This window comes from Macrobrachium rosenbergii, unplaced genomic scaffold, assembly GCF_040412425.1.
Source record: "Macrobrachium rosenbergii isolate ZJJX-2024 unplaced genomic scaffold, ASM4041242v1 282, whole genome shotgun sequence".
Lineage (NCBI taxonomy): Eukaryota > Metazoa > Arthropoda > Malacostraca > Decapoda > Palaemonidae > Macrobrachium > Macrobrachium rosenbergii.
In genome coordinates this window covers 2,729,394-2,750,884 of record NW_027100730.1, presented here as the reverse complement: position 1 = coordinate 2,750,884, position 21,491 = coordinate 2,729,394, and the positions used below count along the sequence as shown (strand labels likewise).

Below are 21,491 nucleotides of genomic sequence, written 5' to 3'. Positions count from 1 at the left end.
AATTGAGGGACGTTGACATTTCTTCTCCCTTATTTGAGGCAAAACGTCTTATTTCCGCCTCGTTTTCGTCGCAACGACGCCGGAAATGCGTCGCAGTGACGCATTTTGACCATCTATAATTATCCCTTGACCTCTTTGAAACAAAAGACGTCGGTTTTGCGTCGCGGGACGGAAATAAATAAGGGGGTTTCAGACGTAAGTAACGGCGCACGTGGTCTAGACCTGTGATGTACGGAGAAGGCTTCCTCAGGGGATCGATGTAGAGGGGGTTATTTAACCCCAATTTAATGTTTTAGGGAACTAGATAGGTATCAAGGGTTCAAGGGGCGGATACCCCTCTTATATAACTGAAATTGCCCTAATTCCTTCATACGTGGTCTTGACCTGTTGATCTACAAAGCCTCCCTCAGGGGATCGATGTAGGGTGCCTGATTTATTTATGTTTTTTAAAGAACTAGATAGATATCATGGCCATTAGAGGGGCGAATACTCCTTTGAATGCTATTAAAATTGCCTTAATTCTATCATAGGCTGGTCAGGCTAGGCTAGGCCACAGGGGAGACGTCCCAGCCTAACCTAACTGAATAAAGGTTAGATTCCTTCTGTGGCATTTGACCTGGGTTGAGTTGTTTTCTGGTCGTTGCCTCAAGGGAGTGCCAGATTGGTATGATTGGTTGCCACTATAGCCTAGGCTGGGATACCTTATATAGGCAAGGCTAGGTTACCCTATGTAGCCTAGGCTAGGCTAAACCCTATATATCCCAGGCTAGGCTAGGGCTACCCTATATCCCTAGGCTGGGCTAAGGTTGTGGGAGAGTTTTGCATGATATTGTATCTGCGGGAAGTTTTGGTTTAGTTTCTGTTCCCTCGTATTTAAGTATTTGTCACGTTTTCCTGTAACTTTGTCTCTCTCTCTCTCTGCAGGTTGATTTCCCTTTTAGCGCCCTCTTGGGTTTATTAACGTCTGTTGGCTCTGTCCGTAATGAGGGTTTTCAGCTGAAGTTTGAATGGAAGGGAAAAGAAAATGGTATCCCTTCAGCAACCCTGCTTTCATTTTTTGACCAAATGTCCTTGACAGATCTTTCTCTTTGAGCCAGCACCACACTTCGCTGCCCATATGACAGACTTCTTGTTGACCACAGTGCTCTATACAGCATCCCATTATAGGAAGCAGGGTATACAGTCAGGTCAGCTGGACTGTTCATTTGTCCTTAAAGATGGTCTGAAATAGAAGGACAGTGAAACAGGTTTAAAGGAGACCTGTAGTCACATGAAACATCAATTATTTTACTTCAACAGCCTGAGCAAGGTTTGAAGTGGCAACTTATCGATATACAGTGTGTTTGCTTTAGTCTGTAGGACATTGTTTATTGATTGTTACTGAGAAAAACATTACTGCCTGTATACTAATGTAAGCCTAATACACTTCCTGTATATTTATATTGATCAGTTTATTTATCTTGCAGATAATTTGTGATGCATCAAATGCAGACTTGGTCAGAGGTCCTCAGAAAGTGAAGTCAAAAGTACTTGGTTGTCAAGAAGGAGGTGTATCTCTTAGTCTCATTGGGAACGTGTTAGGACCGCTGTCCATTTTATTTTTCTGTAAGTATTTAAAAGATTATTTGTACGTTTATGAGTACTCTCGTTCATGTATGGTTCAAAGCTTAACTCTTGAGGTTAAACATTTTCACTGTTTAGTCTTGGCTCTCTCGGCATTAGAATTAAAAAAAAAAGAAAATCATTTGTTCCCAAGGATACGAACCTTAGTCTGTTATGTGGGAGTACAGGCAGAACCAGAATTTTTTTACCATAGTGAATTTCAGAACTCTTACAGGAAATAAACCATTTACTTGCTCTTTATGTCAAAGTAGTTTTTCTCATTTTGAAAGTCTCAAAATACACATGACATCATACTGGAGAGAAGCCATTCACCTGCTCTGATTGTCCAAAAAGTTATACACATTTGAATAGCCTGAAATTATACATGAAAATTCATACTGAAGAGACTCTGGCCTTTCACAAGCACTGAATGCCAAAAAGGGTTTTGTCATTCCTCTCCTCTCAAAGTACAAATGAGAACCATACTGGAGAGAAGCAGCCATTCACCCAGCTGAAGGAGTTTTTCTCTATCTCATGTTCTTAAAAGGCACATGGAAACTCATACTAGATAGAAATGATTTACATATGTGTGCTGGGTGTCCAATTAGCCTTTCCATTAGAACCACCTCAAAATTCACATACAGTTCGTATAAGCAAAAGGTCATTCTTCTGTAGATAGATTTATAATACTCCCAAATCATGAAGGAAAGGTGCTGTTCATTTGATTGTCAAAATTAGAGTATGGCAGGAATTTGTGGTAAAGGCAGAATCTGCTGGTTGAATGTCAACCAACGTTGGCGTGAATAAAATTGATTCCAAACAGAATCCAAGGATGCCATTTTATTTCTTTTGAGACAAATTGTGTCCAGATGGTCACTGCATTGTGATATTTGTTTTCCCAGAGGATGCTTATGTTAGAGTTGAAATGAGCACATACTGTAAAACATCAAATTATTTTGAATTTCAAATTCTGTTTTTGTTATGAATGGTGCTATTCAGAACAAGTTTTTCTCAGATTTTTATTTTATTTCAGAGTATTCCAAACAGGAAAATTTCAAGAGATCCTAACTAGGATTTGAGTATTATAAATGGAACATCCTGTGGAAATGTCATTACTCAAAGAAGAGATGCAGAATTTGGAGGAGGTTCTTCCTGAAAACACAGATGAAGACTCTTTATTTGCAGGTCCCTTCTTAGAAGTCAAGGCAGAACCAGAATTTTTTGACTGTAGTGAATTTGATGTGAACTGTTCATCCCAATCTGTTAAGTACGAGGGCAGCTCTCCAAGCTGTGATGATGAAAGTGGAAAGAAGGTCTGTATTGCGGAAGAAAATAGACATTTGGTTAGAACAAAAGAATTTTCAAAGAGAAGCAACACAGCAGGGAAGCGAATAACTTGTGCTGAATGCCAAAGGACATTTTCAAAGATGTCCCACCTGAAAAACCACATGACAACTCATACAGGTGAGAAACCATATACATGCTCTATATGTCAAAGAAGTTTTTCTCGGCACAGTAATCTCAAAACACACATGAAAAATCATACAGGAGAGAAACCTTATACTTGCTCTATATGTCAAAGGACATTTTCAACATGACCCATCTGAAATACCACATGACAACTCATACAGGTGAGAAACCATATACTTGCTCTGTCTGTCAAAGAAGTTTTTCTCAGCGCAGTAATCTCAAAACACACATGAAAACTCATACAGGAGAGAAACCTTATACTTGCTCTGTATGTCAAAGGACATTTTCACACAAGTGCCAAATAAAAACTCACATGAGAACTCATACAGGAGAGAAACCTTATACTTGCTCTGTATGTCAAAGAAGTTTTTCTGAACAACATACTCTCAAAACACACATGAGAACTCATACAGGAGAGAAACCTTATACTTGCTCTGTATGTCAAAAAAGTTTTTCTGATCAAAGTAATCTCAAAAGACACATGAGAACTCATACAGGAGAGAAACCTTATACTTGCTCTGTATGTCAAAGAAGTTTTTCTGATCAAAATAGTCTCAAAACACACAAGAGAACTCATACAGGAGAGAAACCTTATACTTGCTCTGTATGTCAGAGAAGTTTTTCTCAACAAATTAATCACAAAACACACATGAGAACTCATACAGGAGAGAAACCTTATACTTGCTCTGTATGTCAAAGAAGTTTTTCTCTTCAAAGTCATCTCAAAACACATGAAACTCATACAGATATTTATACTTGATCTGTATGTCAAATAAAGTTTTCTGATCAATGTCATCTCAAAACACACATGAAAACTCATACAGGTGAGAAACCTTATACTTGCTCTGTATGTCAAAGAAGTTTTTCTCTTCAATCTCAACTCAAAAGGCACATGAGAACTCATACAGGTGAGAAACCATATACTTGCTCTTTATGCCAAAGAACTTTTTCTGATCAAAGTACTCTCAAAAGACACACGAGAACTCATACAGGAGAGAACCCTTTTTCTTGCTCTATATGTCAATGGAGTTTTTCTCAGCCCAGTAATCTAAACAAACATTATGAAAAATCATTAAGAGAAATTCATTTTACTTGCTCTGTATGTCAAAAGTTTTTCTGGTCAAAGTCACCTCAAAACACACATGAGAACTCATAAATGGAGAGAAACCTTATACTTGTTCTTTATGCCAAAATTTTTTTCTTCAAAGTGATCTCAAAAACACATGAGAACTCATACAGGAGAGAACTGTCATATACTTGCTCTGTATGTCAAAGAGTTTTTCTCAACAAATTAACTAAAAGCACACATGAGAATTCATACAGGAGAGAAACCTTTTACTTGCTCTGTATGTCAAAGGACATTTTCACAAAGTGCCAAAAAGATTTTGAGAACTCATACAGGAGAGAAACCTTTTACTTGCTCTGTATGTCAAAGAAGTTTTTCCTCCAAAAGTAGTCTCAAAACACACATGAGAAACTCATATTAAAGGAGAGAAATTTTTTTACTTGCTCTGTATGTCAAAGTCAAAGTTTTTCTCAGCAAAGTACTCTCAAAACACACATGAGAACTCATACAGGAGAGAAACCTTATACTTGCTTATATATTTTTTATGAAAGAGCTTTTCTCAATCAGGTCATCTCAAAACACATGAGAATTCACACTAGACAATGAAACTGTATACTTGATCTTTGTTCTGGTAGTTTTTCTAATTCTGAAATTCTCAAAGTACACACTGGAAATCATTGTGAGAGGACATTCTCCAGTCCTAATGTCAAAAATGTTGGACAATTTCAAGTGCTTTGAGATTACTCATGAAAATTCATAATATTTAGAGGGCAGTTTAATGTACTGAATGCCAAAAAGGTTTTTAGTTGTCCTCTGCTCTCAAAAACCTTATGTGAACCTGTATTGGAGAGAAGCCTTTCATGTCTCATGAATGCTAAAGGAGATATTGTGAATCAAGGTGTCTCAAAAGGTGTGTGAAAACTCATACTAGAAAGAAGTCATATATACTATAAGCACTTGGTTCCCAAGAGTTTTTTTTTTTTTTTTTTCATTAGGTCCATCTTAGAATGAATGTGTTAACTTGGAAGAAAGAAGTCATTCTTCCACACAATGTTCAAGCAGTTTTTCTCTTGTAGATTCATAACATACATGAGAAGTCACAGGAGGACAGACATTGTTCTTTGTTCTGACATGATATACAAACCGTCGGTCCTTTACATTAGGAATTACTTTCAGGCATAGGCTGGAAATGGCCGTTAAACTCTTGAGCAAGGTGGTTAGGCAGTAACTACTGCCAGGTAGGCAGGAATACCTGCCTGCCTGGATGTAAACATTCCAGTTTTTTGTTCTCTCTGCATGACTGTCATTAAGCTCTTATTATCCAGACAAAGATCTTTCTGTATTTTTATTTATATATCGTGTGTTTGATATTTATTGATACAAACCCACGATTTGTAATAGTCTTGCATAAGCCGTTGTTCCCTGCACTGTTTCTTGGGTTTGTGGCCAAGGATTGGAAAATCGTAACCAAGTGATAATGCTTCTCTTCCAGGAGCCCCTTTACGTAAATACTGAAGCGCCCCTGTACATTTCGGAGGTATAGTTTGGGAGGTTATCTTCACTCCCCACATTCATTGGGATGAAGAACTTCTTGGGCTTCCGCCCTCCGTGTATAAGGGCATCACTAATTCCTTCCTACTTATGCTGAGTGTTGCTCGCCACCTGCGCTTGGAGAACTGGGGACCGGGTGGGAGGTTGCAGCCGTTGTTGGTAAGTTCAAAGATATCTTTTTGGTGGCCTCCCCTCCGTCCTTTTTCTCTTCCCATAGGTTCTTCCTTCTCCCCTTCAGTAGATCTCCTCCTTGGCCCTCTTTGCTTGCTCAAAACCAGTGGTTCAAAGACCAGGGGCAAAATGAGATCAGGCGACCTCTTCTGAGTACCTCCTCCCGCTGCATAGGGCAGTTCCCCTTGTATTTAGAGAGGAAAAAGGCCCTCTACTAATCATCTTTGCTTTTCTTTCAGGTTAACAGTGAGCATCGCAGACGCAGCAGTATTTGGCTGGATATATCAAAGGATATCTCACATAAAGCATGGCTGCATATATCAAAGGATATCTCGCATGAAGCAGTCCCGACATTCATTCACTGTTGCTTCGGGATCGACCCTAATACCTGGTTAGATGACATATTTCCACGTCGGGATTGTTCTGACTCTGTTCCCGCCGATGTGGATCAATCGCTGTCATTGCTGGTATTCATGTATGCTGTTGCACTGCCTCCGGCGTACCTGTGGTCCATCTACTCCTGCTGTTCCCTGTGTTATGCTCTTGTCAACTCAACGACAGTCTCTGGGCTGCTCTTCCTGCAAGGCTGAACAGCCGCCCAATCGTTCTTGTCGCTGCTGGTGATTTTCATGTGACATTTCTGTCCGTTGCAGTAGCTCCTGCCTTCTGAACCGCTAAATATCTCCTGCATTGGCTGTCCTGATCGTGCCTGCTACTTCTTCCTGGTCTGCCAGGTTCAATCCCTTGTGTTCTGCCAGCTGCCCTGGAGGTTACGATGTCTGCCATCTTTTAGAAGATGTCGGCGTGAAGGGGAAGGAAGTCACCTTGTGGAAGTGACGTTTCTAGCCGTTGCAATAACTCCTGACCTCCAAACCTCTGCCGTAGCTCCTGCATCGGCTGTCCTGATCATGCCTGCCGCTTCTCCTCTTTCAAGTGCCCCTTTGTCGCTTCTTGTGTTCCTGCCAGCTACCCCAGAGGTTGCGATGTCCACCATCCTGTTGAAGATGAAGGAAGTCGCCCTGTTGAAGTGATGTTCCTGGCAGTTGCATTAGCTCCTGCCTTCTGAACTGCTGCCGTAGCTCCTGCATCGGCTGTTCTGATCATGCCTGTTGGTTCTCTTGGTGGTGGTGCCCTGGGCCGTGTCCGTTGTGTTTCTGCCGGACTGCCCTGGAGGTTACGATGTTTCGCGTCCACCATCCTGTAGAAGATGTCGGAGTGGAGAGTGAAGGGAAGCCGCCCTGTGGAAGTAGAAGCTGTCTTCTTCATCTTATCTTCGATTTGAAGTCTTCTGCTGATATCTTCCCTTCCTCTCCCGAGGTCCAAGGAGGTCCAGAAATCAGACAGACCTCCGACGGCGAAGGAGAGGAAGGCTGCTTTCTTCTTTGATGCCCTTGGACGTCTAAACACTGCCTCCTTCCGAGGAGGCAAAATGGTGTCTCGTTGGCTCTTCCCAACCTTTATATTAGGAAAACCATTCTCATAGCCCTGGGTTTTGTGTTTGGAAAAAAAAAAGTGCGCGGACCTTGGTGTTTGTGATCCTGTTCCCAGTCCTGGAGGTTCCGCCTCTAAGATGGGGCTGCTTGAACTGGTACTCGTTTGTGAGCCCTCTGAGTGCCTGAGATTCTATGAGATATAACGTATCCCGATCTGGTCTGGAGAGATTTTCCTGGGCCCAGTTCGGGAGCAGTCAATCCCCGAATGAAAGGGCTGAGGCACCCAGGTGTCTTGGCTCCTCTTCCTGCCAGCACCCTTCCGGACTCCCGTTGCTTGCCCTGTGCTCGGTCAGGTTCCCAGCCTACTGTCTTGATTCTGTTGGTTTGAACATCAGAAGAAGCAGGGAAGAGATTCCTTCGGGAGTCCTGCGGGACTTCTAAGGGACTGACTCTCTTCCAGGAGACAAGTTTCCCTCGTTGGCTCTTCCAGTTTGACAGGAAGAACTGAAAAAAAAACAAAAGTGGGATCTTGAAGTTCTGGGGCAAGTAGACCTCTCTCCTAACAGTTGATACCACACCCTCGTTGCCAGTCTTGGAAATCTGCATCTAAGACTGGTTCTGTGCTTGGCTCTTTCGATCTATTAGGAGACAAAGCAGCTCTCCCGAATTTTGGAAGTCTCGTGGATAGCTCGAATTCTATGAATCACAAGCGCTCTCCTGACAAGAGAAAGTGCCGAGACACCTGGGTGTCTGGTTGCCGGGACACCCAGATGTCTGGGTGCCGAAACATTTAGAGTTTCTTTTGCTGAGACACCAGGTGTCTCGATACTGCCTGCCAGCTGTTTTGGTTGCTCAGCTTGGCTTCATTCTTGTGTCTTGAACTTTAGGGTTCGAGCATGCAAAATAGCAGACACAGAATTCCCCTATGAACCTTCTTCTCAAGGGCCCTCGGCCTCGAAGGAGTTTAGAAAAAGCCAAAAATTCGACCTGCAAACTATCAATTGTTCACAGCAGACAAGTCCGGCCTGCCCAGTCATGATTGTGTTCCTCCGATTGGCTGGGCTGGCTTTCATGGGTCATGCTTACGAGACTGGCTTTGCTTGGCTCAAGCTCACTGAGCTGGCTTGGCTTACTGACTGGCTTGCCCTGCCTGCCTACCACTCCGCCCAGTCATACCAACCAGCTGGATCGCGTTCGTACATGATCGGCTCGGCTCAGTTGCCATTTTCGATTCGGTTTTCGGATGTTTGAGTGAACTTTTGCTCTTCCCAGGAAAGCGCTTTGCCATAAAACACAAGTGCTCTTCTTCCCCGATGTAGTAATCTCCTTTGGTTGATTATCACTCACAGTCCGCTGTTTTTGTCTCCTGCTTATCTTACTGGCAGGACTGGCAGGAACTCTTTCTCCTTACCTGTTCTCTTCTCCTCTCAGTTGTTCCGAAAGGCGTGGGACGGACAGAGATAGCCCAGAAATTTTTATCCTCGAGTTCGGCTGCCTGCTGTGCTTTGGTTGTCGGCCCCTTCTCTCGTGGAGTATAACCAGGTAGCCGAGGAGGTTTCATGGGATCTGTCAAAACAGTTTCCCTTCAAGGGGAAAGCACAGGAGTTTCATGCAGAGGAAGAAACAGCGAAAGTCTTCCTCTTCAAATTGCGATAGCCCCGTGTTTTCGAGAGGATTTTCTTCCGCATCGGGCTGGTGGATCCCGGGACAGGACTGTGGCTCCCCGATGAATAACCTTCATCACTTGCAACCCTTGCAGTTCCGAGGGACCGAGAATGTTGGGAACCGCCGCGGTCCTGGCTTCCGAGAGCATTCTCGACCTGATGAATTCTTTTCTTTGAAGGATTTAATTCAGGTCAAGACAAAAAGATTCCACCCCTGCCTCGACAGAATATAAATTCTTCTTGCCTCGGAGGGTCTTGCCGACTGCAGTTTTTTGGGCAATTCTGGTGGTAAGAAGAAGACTTTGTCCCAATTCGGATCTCCGGTTTTGTAAGTCCCGACCCTTAGGAACGAACCTTTATTTGTTTCTGCCTTTCTCTTTCAGAGATTTGCCAGATACCTCGGTAATCAAAGTTCGTACCAGGGCATCGACTTGTCCTTTGGACAATGGCAAGAACTTTGGGTCTTAGTCATCTCAACTCGACCTTGAGTTCAAGCCAGCCCCCCTTAACTCCTTAGCTAAGAAGTCCTAGGCTTCATAAGAAGATTGCAACTGCTGATGCCTGGACGAAATACTTATCGAGTCTCTGGGACTGGCAGCGACATTGCCGAGACCCGGGAATGGATTCCTTCAGGAGAAGTATCTATTTCCCTTAGGTCTTGGCAATTCTTTCCATCGAACTTCCATCCCATCTCCTCTCCCATGCTTCTGATTCGGGAAATGCATTCCTGGTGGGGATGTATTGGTAGGCAAACCTGGCCTTGGGTTTTGAATGATCAGGACGGAACATGCTGCTCACTCTTTCCTCACGAAGATTCATGGCAGAGACTGAGAGAAGGAGAAATCCCTACCATCCTTCTGTTGCCTTCCTGCACACAAGTTGGTAGTTTTTTCTCGCTCCTTCATACCAGACCAGGGCCGCTCCGGTGAGTAGGCATGCTGTCTTTTTTTGGTGAAAACTCGATATTGACTCCTTTTGCCTCTATATTTGTCCGTTTAACTTTCAGGGTTCAGAAACATTGCTCACCCCTGGGTTCAGACAAATACTTGAAGACGTCCTTCCTCTGACCTGATTGCTGAGGCATCGAGAAGAATTCCGCTTGACCCAACCTCCTGTAGCAGCTACACAAGAAGGGTTCTTGAGGCAGTACATCCCTGTGTGTTCAGGACTGGGAGACTTTCCAGCTTTCCCTGCAAGCAGGACTGGCTTTCTCATCGAGGACCTGCAACGGATATAGCTGGATATCCCTGGGAAGTCCTCTGCAACACTGTCCCAGGGACTGGATCCGTCTTCGCTGGTGGTGTCGTTTTCGTTCTTCTCGGGTCAGAGTAGAGGCATTCAAGTCTGGACTTCTCGTCTTCTCCTCCACAGGGCTGCCTCTCTCCATTTCATTTGTGAAAGAAACACTATGAGGCCCTGAATTGCATTCACTTCTATCAGAAGTAGCCTTCGTCTCCTCAGTCGAGAGTTAGCTACGGACCAGAAGTTTCTTCAGTCATGCTGTCCCAGGAACTGTTCTGGGTGGCATTAGTCTTGTTTAAACTTTCCTGTCCGTGCTCTGTAGGCCTTTTTCTTTTGTCGGATAGAGATATGCCCTCTTAGGACCATCTCTCATCTTACCCTGGCCTTGGCGTAGAAGATTTAAGAACAGGGATGGGGATCATACCTCGACTCCTTCTCATGTTGTAGGTGGACTCCACAATCCATTGGCATCTACTGTTGGGTTCGAGTCCTTCTTGTTCCCCTCCTCCTTGGACTGTGTCTCGATGATCCAGATCATTCGTTACTTTGTCCTATTGGGAACTGTGGTACTTTCCGAAAGGCTCGACATTCCTAACCTGGATGTCGTCAACTTTTTAGCTAGTACCATCTCTCCCAAGGAAAAGAAGTTCTAAGGACACATCTTCCTCCTGAATTCAAAAACGATCAAAGGAGGTACTGGCAGCTGACAACAACGAGCTCATTGAATATCGATGGATTGGTCCAAAATCCCTCAAATTTCAAAGTTTCTGTCGGTCTGGAAGAGTTCAAGACGTGGTCTCTTAGACCACACTCTTGTCTTCTTCCTTCGGTCTTGCCCACAGGCCCTTGGAACCCTTTTTCCTTGGCTCTGTGGTGGCTGCTCAACAAGTTGTGTTGTCTTACCCGGCTCCTTCAAGAGTAAGATGTTGGTTCTGGAAGTGAGAAGGATTCCGAGAGTGACTGGCCTTTCTTCCCCCTCCTTCTCCGTTCTCCAACTTCTCCTTAGGGATGAGAATAGGACTCGAACCAATAGCTGCTGGAACTGGCACTGATGCAGTAAGACTATACATCGAGCACCCGTTCTATTTTCTTATAGAATCATGGAAGCAATTCCGCTCTTCCTCTAGCAAGGGAGGAAGGAGAGACTGGTCAAATAAGGAACCCTTCTCGGCTTTCCTTACTGCCTCCGACTCTAGATCCTTCCAGCCTATTTCGTAGGAGTTACTTTTCCTTGCTCATGTGAAATGTCATAAGTATCTGACATTTGATCTTGCAGTTCTTACACTCCGATCAAAATGTCAGAGGCATTCCTCTTCCTCAAAAAACCTTTAGATAACCCAGGTGTGCAGAACTCCAGTCAGTTCAGGAGACTCACTGAGATTCCTCCCTCCAATCAGTGAGTCTCTAATGTGAAGGACCGAGGTTTGTATGTTGTGTCGGAACAAAAGAACAATTTTTAAAAGTAAATGTATTTTTCCTAACTATACAAACCGAGGTCCTTTAATAATGCCCACCTCATGCCACCCCTCAATCTGTACCTGGACCGATGGCAAACTGGAATGTTTACATCTGGGCAGGTGGATTCCCCGCCTACCTGGCGTGAGAAGTCACCTTGCTCAAGAGCATTGTTCTTTTAGCCTACACCTGAAAGTAATTCCTAATGTAAAAATCACTTTGGTTTGTATATTAGGAAAAATATACAATTTAAGTTAAAAATTGATTTTACATCTGAGTGCTATATTTTTGTCTTGTAATCTAAATCAAGCCATTGGTTCTGAATGCAAAATAGTGTTTTTAAGTGTCAAAATGGACATGCAAACCCATTCATCAGAAATGATGCTGCAGTTGTAAAAACAGATTTATCAAGGTTTCCATCCCAAACTAAGTTGCACTGGACATTTATTTATATTTTTAGGATTCAATTAATTTTTACATGGAAGTTTTTCTGATTCTGTGTTGTAGACAGTGCTATTGAGAGCGTTTGTTTACTCCTTTTTTTATATATTTTATTTCCAAGTATTCCAAACAGAGGAAAATTTGATCAGATCCTAACTAGGATTGAGTATTGTACATAGAACCTCCTGTGAAAGTGGAAGATGAAAAATCGTTATCATTGCTCTTTTTGTATGATTTCTAAATTAAGAATTAGTTTTGTCATTGGCTGACATGAATTTTTCTTCCTTTTGTTATTAGGCATTATGCGTATGCACTTGTATATGTAGTTGTAAGCTTGAATATTTCCATAAAATGTCAGTCTTAGTGGAAGTAAAAAGATTGATTTCTTCATTAAACATCAATGAAAATTAGGTGCAGTTTTATTTGATTATTTTTTATATGTTCTTGGTTTTAATATTCTACAAAGGATGAAATACAGCTTTAGTAGATCCTGGACATAGTAGACTGACTGTATTACTGTTTTCTGTTTTAAGCAAACTAGTCAGAAGTGTGGAGCCAGGACTTGCTTTGTAAATGACTAAAGTACTGTATTATTCAGATTAGATTAAACCTCTTTCTTTGCTTATTTCGGCTCTCTGGTAACGTTACCAAAGAATTCTAGATTTTGCGATGTATTTGAGACATTTTATCAGTCATAATGTGAGATTAGGGTCAATGAAACACTTTGCCAAAGATGGTCCTCGACCTGTGAATGAGTTAGATAGAAAGTCGTCAGTTCCTTCAGTCATCATTTCAGGAGGCAATTTTGCTTTCTTGTTAGTGAACTTTGAGAGTTTATTTATGAGTGAGATTCAAGAACTTACTCTCAAGGCCTTTTTGTGTCAGATTCAATTCTCTGGATATCCATCAAGCTTTTTTAGAGATTATTTTGACGAACTTTTGGCAAACGGACAATGTCTTAAAAGCGTCCAGTAAGCAGACGGTTGTCGAAAACTACATAGACTTACTATGTAGACCTTCTATATATATGAATACCACATAGGTTTAATAAGTAGACCTTCTGTATATGAATACCACATAAGCTTACTATAAAAAAATGAAATGAAGTGTAAATTGTTTTTATATATAATGATTGTACTGATTTGTTCGTTAGGAAAAAAAAATGTTTTGGTAATAATGTTTTTATTGGTTGTAGTCTTAAACATAATGTACAAGGCATCAATATATACATTATAAATATACAATATATTGTATCAGAGGTCTGGTTAAACAAATCATTTATAACTAACTAAATCACTTTTAATGTAATATACATTATAAATAAAGTAAATTACTTTACGTATTGTATTTTCATTATAGATATTACTCAATTTTAATGTATTTTTATACAATAATACAAAAGATCCTGTAATATAACTATATTTACTTAAGGTTAGTTCTAGTTTTTGGATATGTCGACCCATCCTTTTCCTAGCCTATAGCCTGTGCCCCCTTCCTCTGCATTGTTTGGCCTCTCTTTGGTGCGGTCCGTGACTTTACCTTTGTACTTCCCCTCCGGGGACTGTTAGTGGCCGGAGAGCTTCCCCTCTCCTGTCCACCATCTTTGGCCATCTTTATCTCCCTGTCCCCATCCCCCTTGGAGGAGGTTGTCCCTGTTCCTCTCCTGCTTCTCTGGCGTTTGCTGGGTAACGACCCAGTCAGCGTGTGTGGGCGGGAGGACACGGAACGCCCGGATTGTGCATTCCCACTCTCTGGTCGTTCCTTTTCGGTTCTTCCTTCGGGGTTCCCATTCCTCCCCTTCATACGTCTTCTCCGGCGTGTCGTTTAATTTGGCGACACTCCGGTTCAGTCCCTTCTTCGTTGCCAGTTAGTGCTTTCCGCCTGACTGTCTTCGTGTCGGGCTCTTGACGTTCCCTGACCTTAGCTAACTACTGTCTTCTATCGGAGCGCATTCCTTGCTTCCCGCTCCGGCGGTTTTAGCGTTTATCGGTCTTCGTTATCGCTAGTTTCATATTATTCTTAGTTGCCGGAATGCGCTTTCTCGGACAGTTTAACCTTCCCATTTCATTTCACTTTGTATCCGTCACTTACTTTAAGGCATGTTACTCGGCTAGTTCCGGTAAATTTATTTTGCTTTATTATTATTTTTGCTTGTATGAGTTTTTACCAGGTTACCTCCCGGATCATTCCGGCTGGTTTCACGGCTTGGTTTAATACTGTGTTGCTCCGGCACACTACTCCGGCACCTTACACAGTGTACTCATAATCTCATACTCTTACAGGTGGTACGCTGCCAAGAAGAAGGGTGCTCCGCAGCCCTCCATCAGGCCAGCGACCCTGAAAGTTTGCCGGTCTCACTCCGGATGTGCGGTCCACGTAGGGGATCTTATTGTTTGGCACCCTGACGGATGTGATGTTTGCTACGCTCTTTACGAGCAGGCTATCGATGATTCGGTAGGTGATCATGCATCTTTCCTTCTTAGCCAACTATAATATTTACATTTTTATCGATTCCCTCCGCCTTCGGTAAGACCACAATAATGTTTTTCTTCCGGCAGGCTGACCGCAAGTCTCGTGATTCTTCGATTCAGGCCCTTAAAGTCTGGGTTAGCGGTTTTGGGCGCAACGTAGGAGCTGGCAATCCCTACATACTCTCGAAGGACATTTGTAATGTCCTTTTTCCCGGCGCTTGGATCACAGCTTCTGTCACCGACGAGGTTGCTGCTCCGTTGATTGCCGGGATTCGGGGTTGACCCAGCCCTCTCCAGACGGTTCGGCTTTGAGCGGCACTCCGAAGCTTCAATGGCGAATTCGATCTCGCCTTGAGTCTCGAGCATTATCCCAGAGCATCAGGCAGGTAAGGGGGTAAGTGAGGCAGGTTCTTCACTGTTTAACTCTCCTTCTTCCTCTGTTGCTTCTTTTAAAGGCTTCTCTAAATCTTCATACCTTTCGGGCACGTCTGGGTCTGTTGCCCCGAAGGTGAAGTCCGTTAAAAAGAAAACCTTACCTACTCCGGCAGGCCGATATGGGGTCCCTCCGGTTGCGGCACGGACGGGCGAGCCCGTCCGTCGACGAGTACAGCCTCCCCTTCCGGGTCCCAGGCGGAGCCTCAATCACGTCAGGTAGTTTCCCCTCCTCCTTCTTTGGATACACTTCATTTCTTTGAACAGTTCCTGGAAAGAATCGACGCGAGATTTGAGAAGATCGACACGAGGGTAGACAGTAAGCTGTCTGGTCTTGCTTCTTCTTTTCAGTCTCTTTCGAAGAAGGTGGAATCTCAACAACGTTCTAGGCATTCTGTTCCTGACCCTTCCACTCTCCCTCCCTTTGATCTAGGGAATCCTTGGCGTCTCACCCTTTATGCTCCCGAGTACGAAGGTACTCTTACCATAGAGGGTTTAGGCACGAGGAGAGTGGAAGAGTTAGAGTTCTATCCTCCGGACCTGACATCTCCCTACACTGGTTTTGCCAGGCTGAAGGGAGAGGTTTGGAACAGGTCTGATAAAGTCCCTAAGGAGACGGTCATCTATCCTAGGGACCAAGCCCAGTCGTCTTTGATGAGGACCCTTACGGAGTGGCAAGCGGAGAACACTAAGCTCACACCAGCTAAGGGAGTGTTCACTATGTTCACTCTCAGTGATGTTCTCCTTCTCCCTTGCACTTTGAAAGTGGCCTCCCTGACTAGCCAGGCTTGCTTCGAAGGTAAACCCCTTCCTCATCTCCGTGAGACGGACCCTACATCGCTCGTCTTTCCCGGAGGCACCGACTTCTGGAAGGGAGCCCTAATACGTTCGGTGACTCGACTTGACCCAGACTGCGCCTCTGATCTGTTCAGTGAGCAGCTCCTAAGATCCCGAGTCGCTCTTGAAAACAGAGGCTGATACTAAGGAAAGGCTCGCCAGGTCTTTGAACTCTTTGGCTTTAGCGGAAGCAACTTCTTTGGTTTACAGAGAAGATCCATTATTCCAGGTCTTGACGAAATCTCTCTTGGCGAGTTTTCAACAAGATCTGTTTGACTTTATGACTGCCCGACTGGCCTGCCGGAAGCACATCTTTTCAGCAGCCACAGTTCGGCATGAACCAAATAAGCTTCTTAAGAGTTCGATCTGGGGTGCTAATCTTTTCCCACAAGAAGAAGTTGATGCAGTCTTATCTGAGGCAGCTAGGGTCAATCAAAGCCTCCGTTCCCGTTGGGGCCTGCCCTATAAAAGGAAACAGTCTGATCTTGCCAGCCCTCCCACCAAGTCCAGTAAGAAATTTAAACACTTCAAACGTCTTCCAGCTCAGTCCTTGGTCCAGGTTCCTTTACAAAGTCAACCTTCGACCTCTTCCTCCCATCCTCCACCTCAGTATGTCCTGGTAAACCCGGCACATCAGTCTTTGGCTGCTCCTTCCTATGTCTCCTCCCCAGCTTTCAATCCTGCATATGAAAGTCAGGGGAAATTTCGCCCCAGACAATCACCCAGAAGCAATAAGCCCCGTGGCTTCGCTCGGGGAAGGGGAGCCCCCCGCTCCTCTCCCAGGAACAGGGGAGGTAGAGGCTCCAGAGGGGGGAAGCAAACACAGGACCGATGACATACATCCTGTGGGCGGGAGGCTGTACCATTTTCGAGCTCGGTGGACCTTCTGTCCCTGGGCTCAGAGTATAGTTTCCAAGGGCCTAGGCTGGAGTTGGATCGACAATCCCCCTCCACCAGTCAAGTTTTATCAGGCTACGACCAAGGATCTCGAGGACTTTGTGGAGGATCTCCTACAGAAACAGGCTATAAGGAAAGTGAGGTCTCTGAAGTTCCAAGGCAGGCTCTTCAGTGTTCCAAAGAAAGGTTCCAACAAACGGAGAGTAATTCTGGACTTGTCCCGTCTGAATTCCTACATTCGTTGCGACAAGTTTCGGATGCTTACTGTCTCCCAAGTTCGGACCCTACTGCCCCTGGAGCCGTAACCACCTCTCTAGATCTTTCCGACGCCTATTATCACGTCCCGGTTGCGAGAAGGTTCTCCCCCTTTCTGGGGTTCAGACTCGGAAGGCAGGCATATTCCTTCAAAGTGATGCCTTTCGGCCTCAACATAGCCCCAAGGATTTTTACCAAGTTGACAGACACGGTCGTACAGCAACTCGATCTCAAGGAATTACGCTGGCTGCGTATCTCGACGACTGGATCATCTGGGCATCCAGCGTCGAGGAATGCCGGAGAGTTACATCCGTGGTGGTCGACTTTCTAGAATCCTTGGGCTTTCGTGTAAACAGGAGAAGTCCCGCCTGGTTCCCAGCAGTTGTTTTCAATGGCTAGGAATCCAGTGGGATCTGAATTCTCACAAGCTCTCTCTTCCTCCTCCCAAGAGGAAGGAGATAGCCAGAACAACCAAACAGTTTCTCAAATCCAAAGGGCCTCTCGGCGGACCCAGGAACGAGTCTTGGGCTCCCTTCAGTTCGCTTCGGTGACAGACCTGTTGCTGAAAGTGAAACTGAAGGATATCAACAGAGTGTGGCGGAGTCGGGCAAATATCAGGCTCAGGGACAAGGTGTCTCTGATTCCCCACATCTTGAAGAAGCGACTCCGTCCTTGGTCGACTGTCAAGAGCCTGTCCAAGTCAGTCCCCCTTCAATTTCCTCCTCCGGCGTTGGTTATCCACACAGACGCCTCCTTAAGCGGGTGGGGAGGATATTCTCAACACCAAGAAGTACAGGGACTTGGTCCTCATGTTCCGCCAGTTCCATATAAATGTTCTGGAGGCCATGGCGGTCTTCCTTACCTTGAAGAAGCTTCTTCCCCCAAGAAGATTCACATAAGACTGGTTCTGGACAGCGCCACGGTAGTCCACTGCATAAACAGGGGAGGTTCAAAATCGAGCAGGATCAACCAGGTAATGATTGCACTTTTCTCCTTGGCCTGCAAGAACAAGTGGCACCTATCTGCCACCCATCTTGCAGGGGTCCGGGACGTCGTAGCAGATTCCTCTCCAGGACAACTCCTCGAGTCGGAGTGGTCCTGAAGACAGGGGCTCGTTCAATTGGATCTGCCAACTAGTTCCGGGTCTGGAGGTAGATTTGTTCGCAACCAAGCTCAACAACAAGCTCCCCTCATTCACGTGGCTCCCAACCTGGACCCTCAAGCTCTTTTCACGGACGCAATGTCATTGGATTGGAACAGGTGGAAGGTGATCTATCTGTTCCCTCCAGTGAATTTGTTGTTGAAAGTCCTCCACAAACTGAGGACGTTCAAGGGTCAAGTAGCTCTAGTGGCTCCCTACTGGCCAAAGAGCAGCTGGTTTCCTCTTCTACTAGAACTGAAACTTCACCACATCCGAATCCCCAGTCCAAACTAACACAAGTAGTACAAACTCAGACTGTGTCAGCTTCCTCAAAAATCCAAAATGCCCTGGCTTTGTGGACTTTATGAAGTTTGCGGCTCAAAGGGATGCTAACGTTGATCCTGTCAATACCATGTTCTTAGAATCAGATAAGCGGGCCTCCACTCTTCGTCAGTACGACTCAGCAATTAAGAAACTAGCACTCTTTTTAAGAGAATCTGAGGCTACAGTAATGACCATTAATTTAGTGATCTCCTTTTTAGATCACTGTTTGAGAAAGGGTTTAGCCGCTAGTACTGTTACTACAGTCAAGTCGGCTCTACGTAAAGTGTTCTTGTATGGTTTCAAAATTGACCTCACAGACCCTTACTTTTCTTCCATCCCTAAAGCATGTGCACGTCTGAGGCCAGTAATCCGTCCACATACGGTTTCCTGGTTTCTAAATGACGTGTTGAAGTTAACCTCAGATATCGATAATCAATCCTGCCCCTACCTTTCCTTGTTGAGGAAAACGTTGTTTTAGTTAGCCTGGCTTCGGGTGCTAGAATTTCGGAGCTGTCTGCACTCTCTAGGAACCCAACCACGTCGACTTCCTTCCATCAGGGGAGGTTTTGCTGATTCCTCACCCTACCTTCCTGGCCAAAAATGAAGATCCGCAGCATAGGTGGTCGCCTTGGAAAATTCTTCCTCTGCCTCTAGACCTGTCCCTGTGTCCAGTTCATACTTTGAGGGCTTATTTAGACAGGTCCTCTCACATCTCTTCTGGGCCTCTCTTTATCAGGGAAGGAGGGGGTAATCTCTCTATGTCTGCTATTAGACAACAGATCCTTTACTTTATCAAGCAGGCTAACCTGACTCAGTCCCAAAAGTTCATGATATTAGAGCTGTGGCCACCTCCATTAATTACTTTCATTACATGAATTTCACGGATCTTACCAGGTACACCGGTTGGAAGTCACCCTTGGTTTTCAAACGTCACTATTTGAAATCCTTAGAAGCTCTTAAATTCTCAGCAGTCGCGGCAGGAACGTTGTTCCTCCCTCTGGTTCCCTTTCTGATTCCTAGTCATTTCCTCCTCCACTGCCTCAGTTATCCCCTTACGGTCATTTCAGTCAGGCTTGCCTTGACTTCTCACCTGGCTGTGTTATCCATGTATTTGTCTAAATGACACATTTAAGTTATAAGGTTTTCAATATTGTATAGTTATTTTGTTTATGTACATTTTCACATTGTCATGTTAATCTTAAGCTAACATCAGTTTCTTTTGTACATTATTGTTATTGTTACTAGTGATTAAAAAAAATTCTTTTGGACCTTCAGTCTTCTGTTCCCCTTAGAATTTTTATCTTTTTAGTTTAAGAATTATGTTTATTTCTCTGTTAATTTTTCATCGGCTGACACGGGACCCGATCCAGAAAAGGGATTTTGACAAGGAAAAATCTATTTCTGGAGAGGGGGACCGTGTCACCCGATGACCCACCTCCATCATGTGTCATGTCCCTCCCATAGTAAACATCATTCTAGTGGGGTGTTGCTTTCATGGAATGCGGCTAGCAGTGTTTTGTGTGCTGTCCACGGGTGGTACATGGGTTTAAACGGCACCTCCTGTGGGACTTTTGACCTTGGGATCTCTATAGGATAAGGTTCCGTGTTTTGTAGTTCACCCTTTTCCATACACGACTCCATCTGATGGAGCTCGCTCTGGGGTAATAACTCAGCATTTCATTTAGCTTTCTCTGGTATCTAGCAACGGAATTACCTAGAAATAAGTGCTGAATGGACTTTTTCATCGGGTGACACGGTCCCCTCTCCAGAAATAGATTTTCCTTCGTCAAAATCCCTTTATTATATTACATAATATATACCTAAAATCATTATATTACATAATACACCATCAAGACTCCAATATACAACTATTATAATTTCTCTCGCAAACTCCATAATCTTATATTAGCTGAGTTTTATCTTTTCTTCATAATAATAAGAAGAATAACGAGTAGAGAGAGAGAAAGAGATCAGAAAAGAGCAATAGTGAGAGAGAGAGAGAGATCAGGGAATATTTATTCAGAGACTTCACAGACTTCTTATTACATGAAACCGATACAGAAAACAGAAAGGCTTAGAAATCAGTCTATTTAACAGACAGCTTAATGATTAAAACATATACAAAATATGATACGATCTGTTGACCACAGACATAAGTTGCAAAGACTAAGTAGCCTAATCTCTGTGGCTGTGAAATCCTTGAATGTGTTCTATATTTTTGATAAGTCACAGAGTTATAATAAAATAATATTAATAATAAAAATAATAATAAAGCTGCTTGATAAAGCAGGAAAGTTACAAAATATTAATATTCATAAAATCCTGAGGCTAATTTACCCCAGCTTTTGGGCACTGGGTATTCATGGGCATTACTGCCAGCACTGACTGGCAAAGTAACTATTACTGGCTGTTACCTGCTCAGTTCCTTACGCCTACACCAGGATTCAAGCCTGAGGGAACAGTTCTTGAATAGCACCTCAACTTGAACAGACACTCTGGGGAGGGGGCCTGGCTTTCTGATAAGTGACAGTGTAGAGTTTTAGATAAAAAAAAAAAAAGGTAATCCTTTGTTAATTCTGATTCTATTCCCTGCTGTGAACGTCTTTTGTTTTTGAGTTCTCGGTTCCGGGTTGTGTTGTCATGCGGCGGTGTGCTGGTCCTTGGCGGCAAGTTGTTATAACGGATTCACAATAAACCTTGTATCCGGCCCTGTATTTAATTATGTTCGTCCTAACAAATGGCGACAAGAATCCATGCAGAGGAGCATAGGGTCTACAAGAACTTCATGTGGATGTAAGGATTTTCCAGGAGTTTTGATGAGTTCAGCATAGCCTACCGGCTCTGAGGACACTTTGCGTAAGGCCAGTTGATTGACTGGCGATGGTGCGGAGGTTAGGCAGAGATCGCCTATGCTAGGGGTGATTTTCAATTCCCCAAGCTGTACTAGTTGATGCTTCGATTTATTGTGTTTTTACCCTACCTTACCTGGCATATAGGCTGCTACCTACAGTTTTGCCTCATTTTGCAGTTTTGTTCACG

General features: G+C 43.9%; 1 long non-coding RNA gene across 1 annotated transcript; it reads left to right on the top strand.

Moving 5' to 3' along the window:
• On the top strand, positions 1–5,072 carry LOC136838270 (uncharacterized). The gene is made up of 3 exons (XR_010852917.1): positions 1–195; positions 1,467–1,605; positions 2,636–5,072. It is a non-coding gene; the product is annotated as an uncharacterized lncRNA (long non-coding RNA).
• Positions 5,073–21,491: the final 16,419 nt, after the last annotated feature.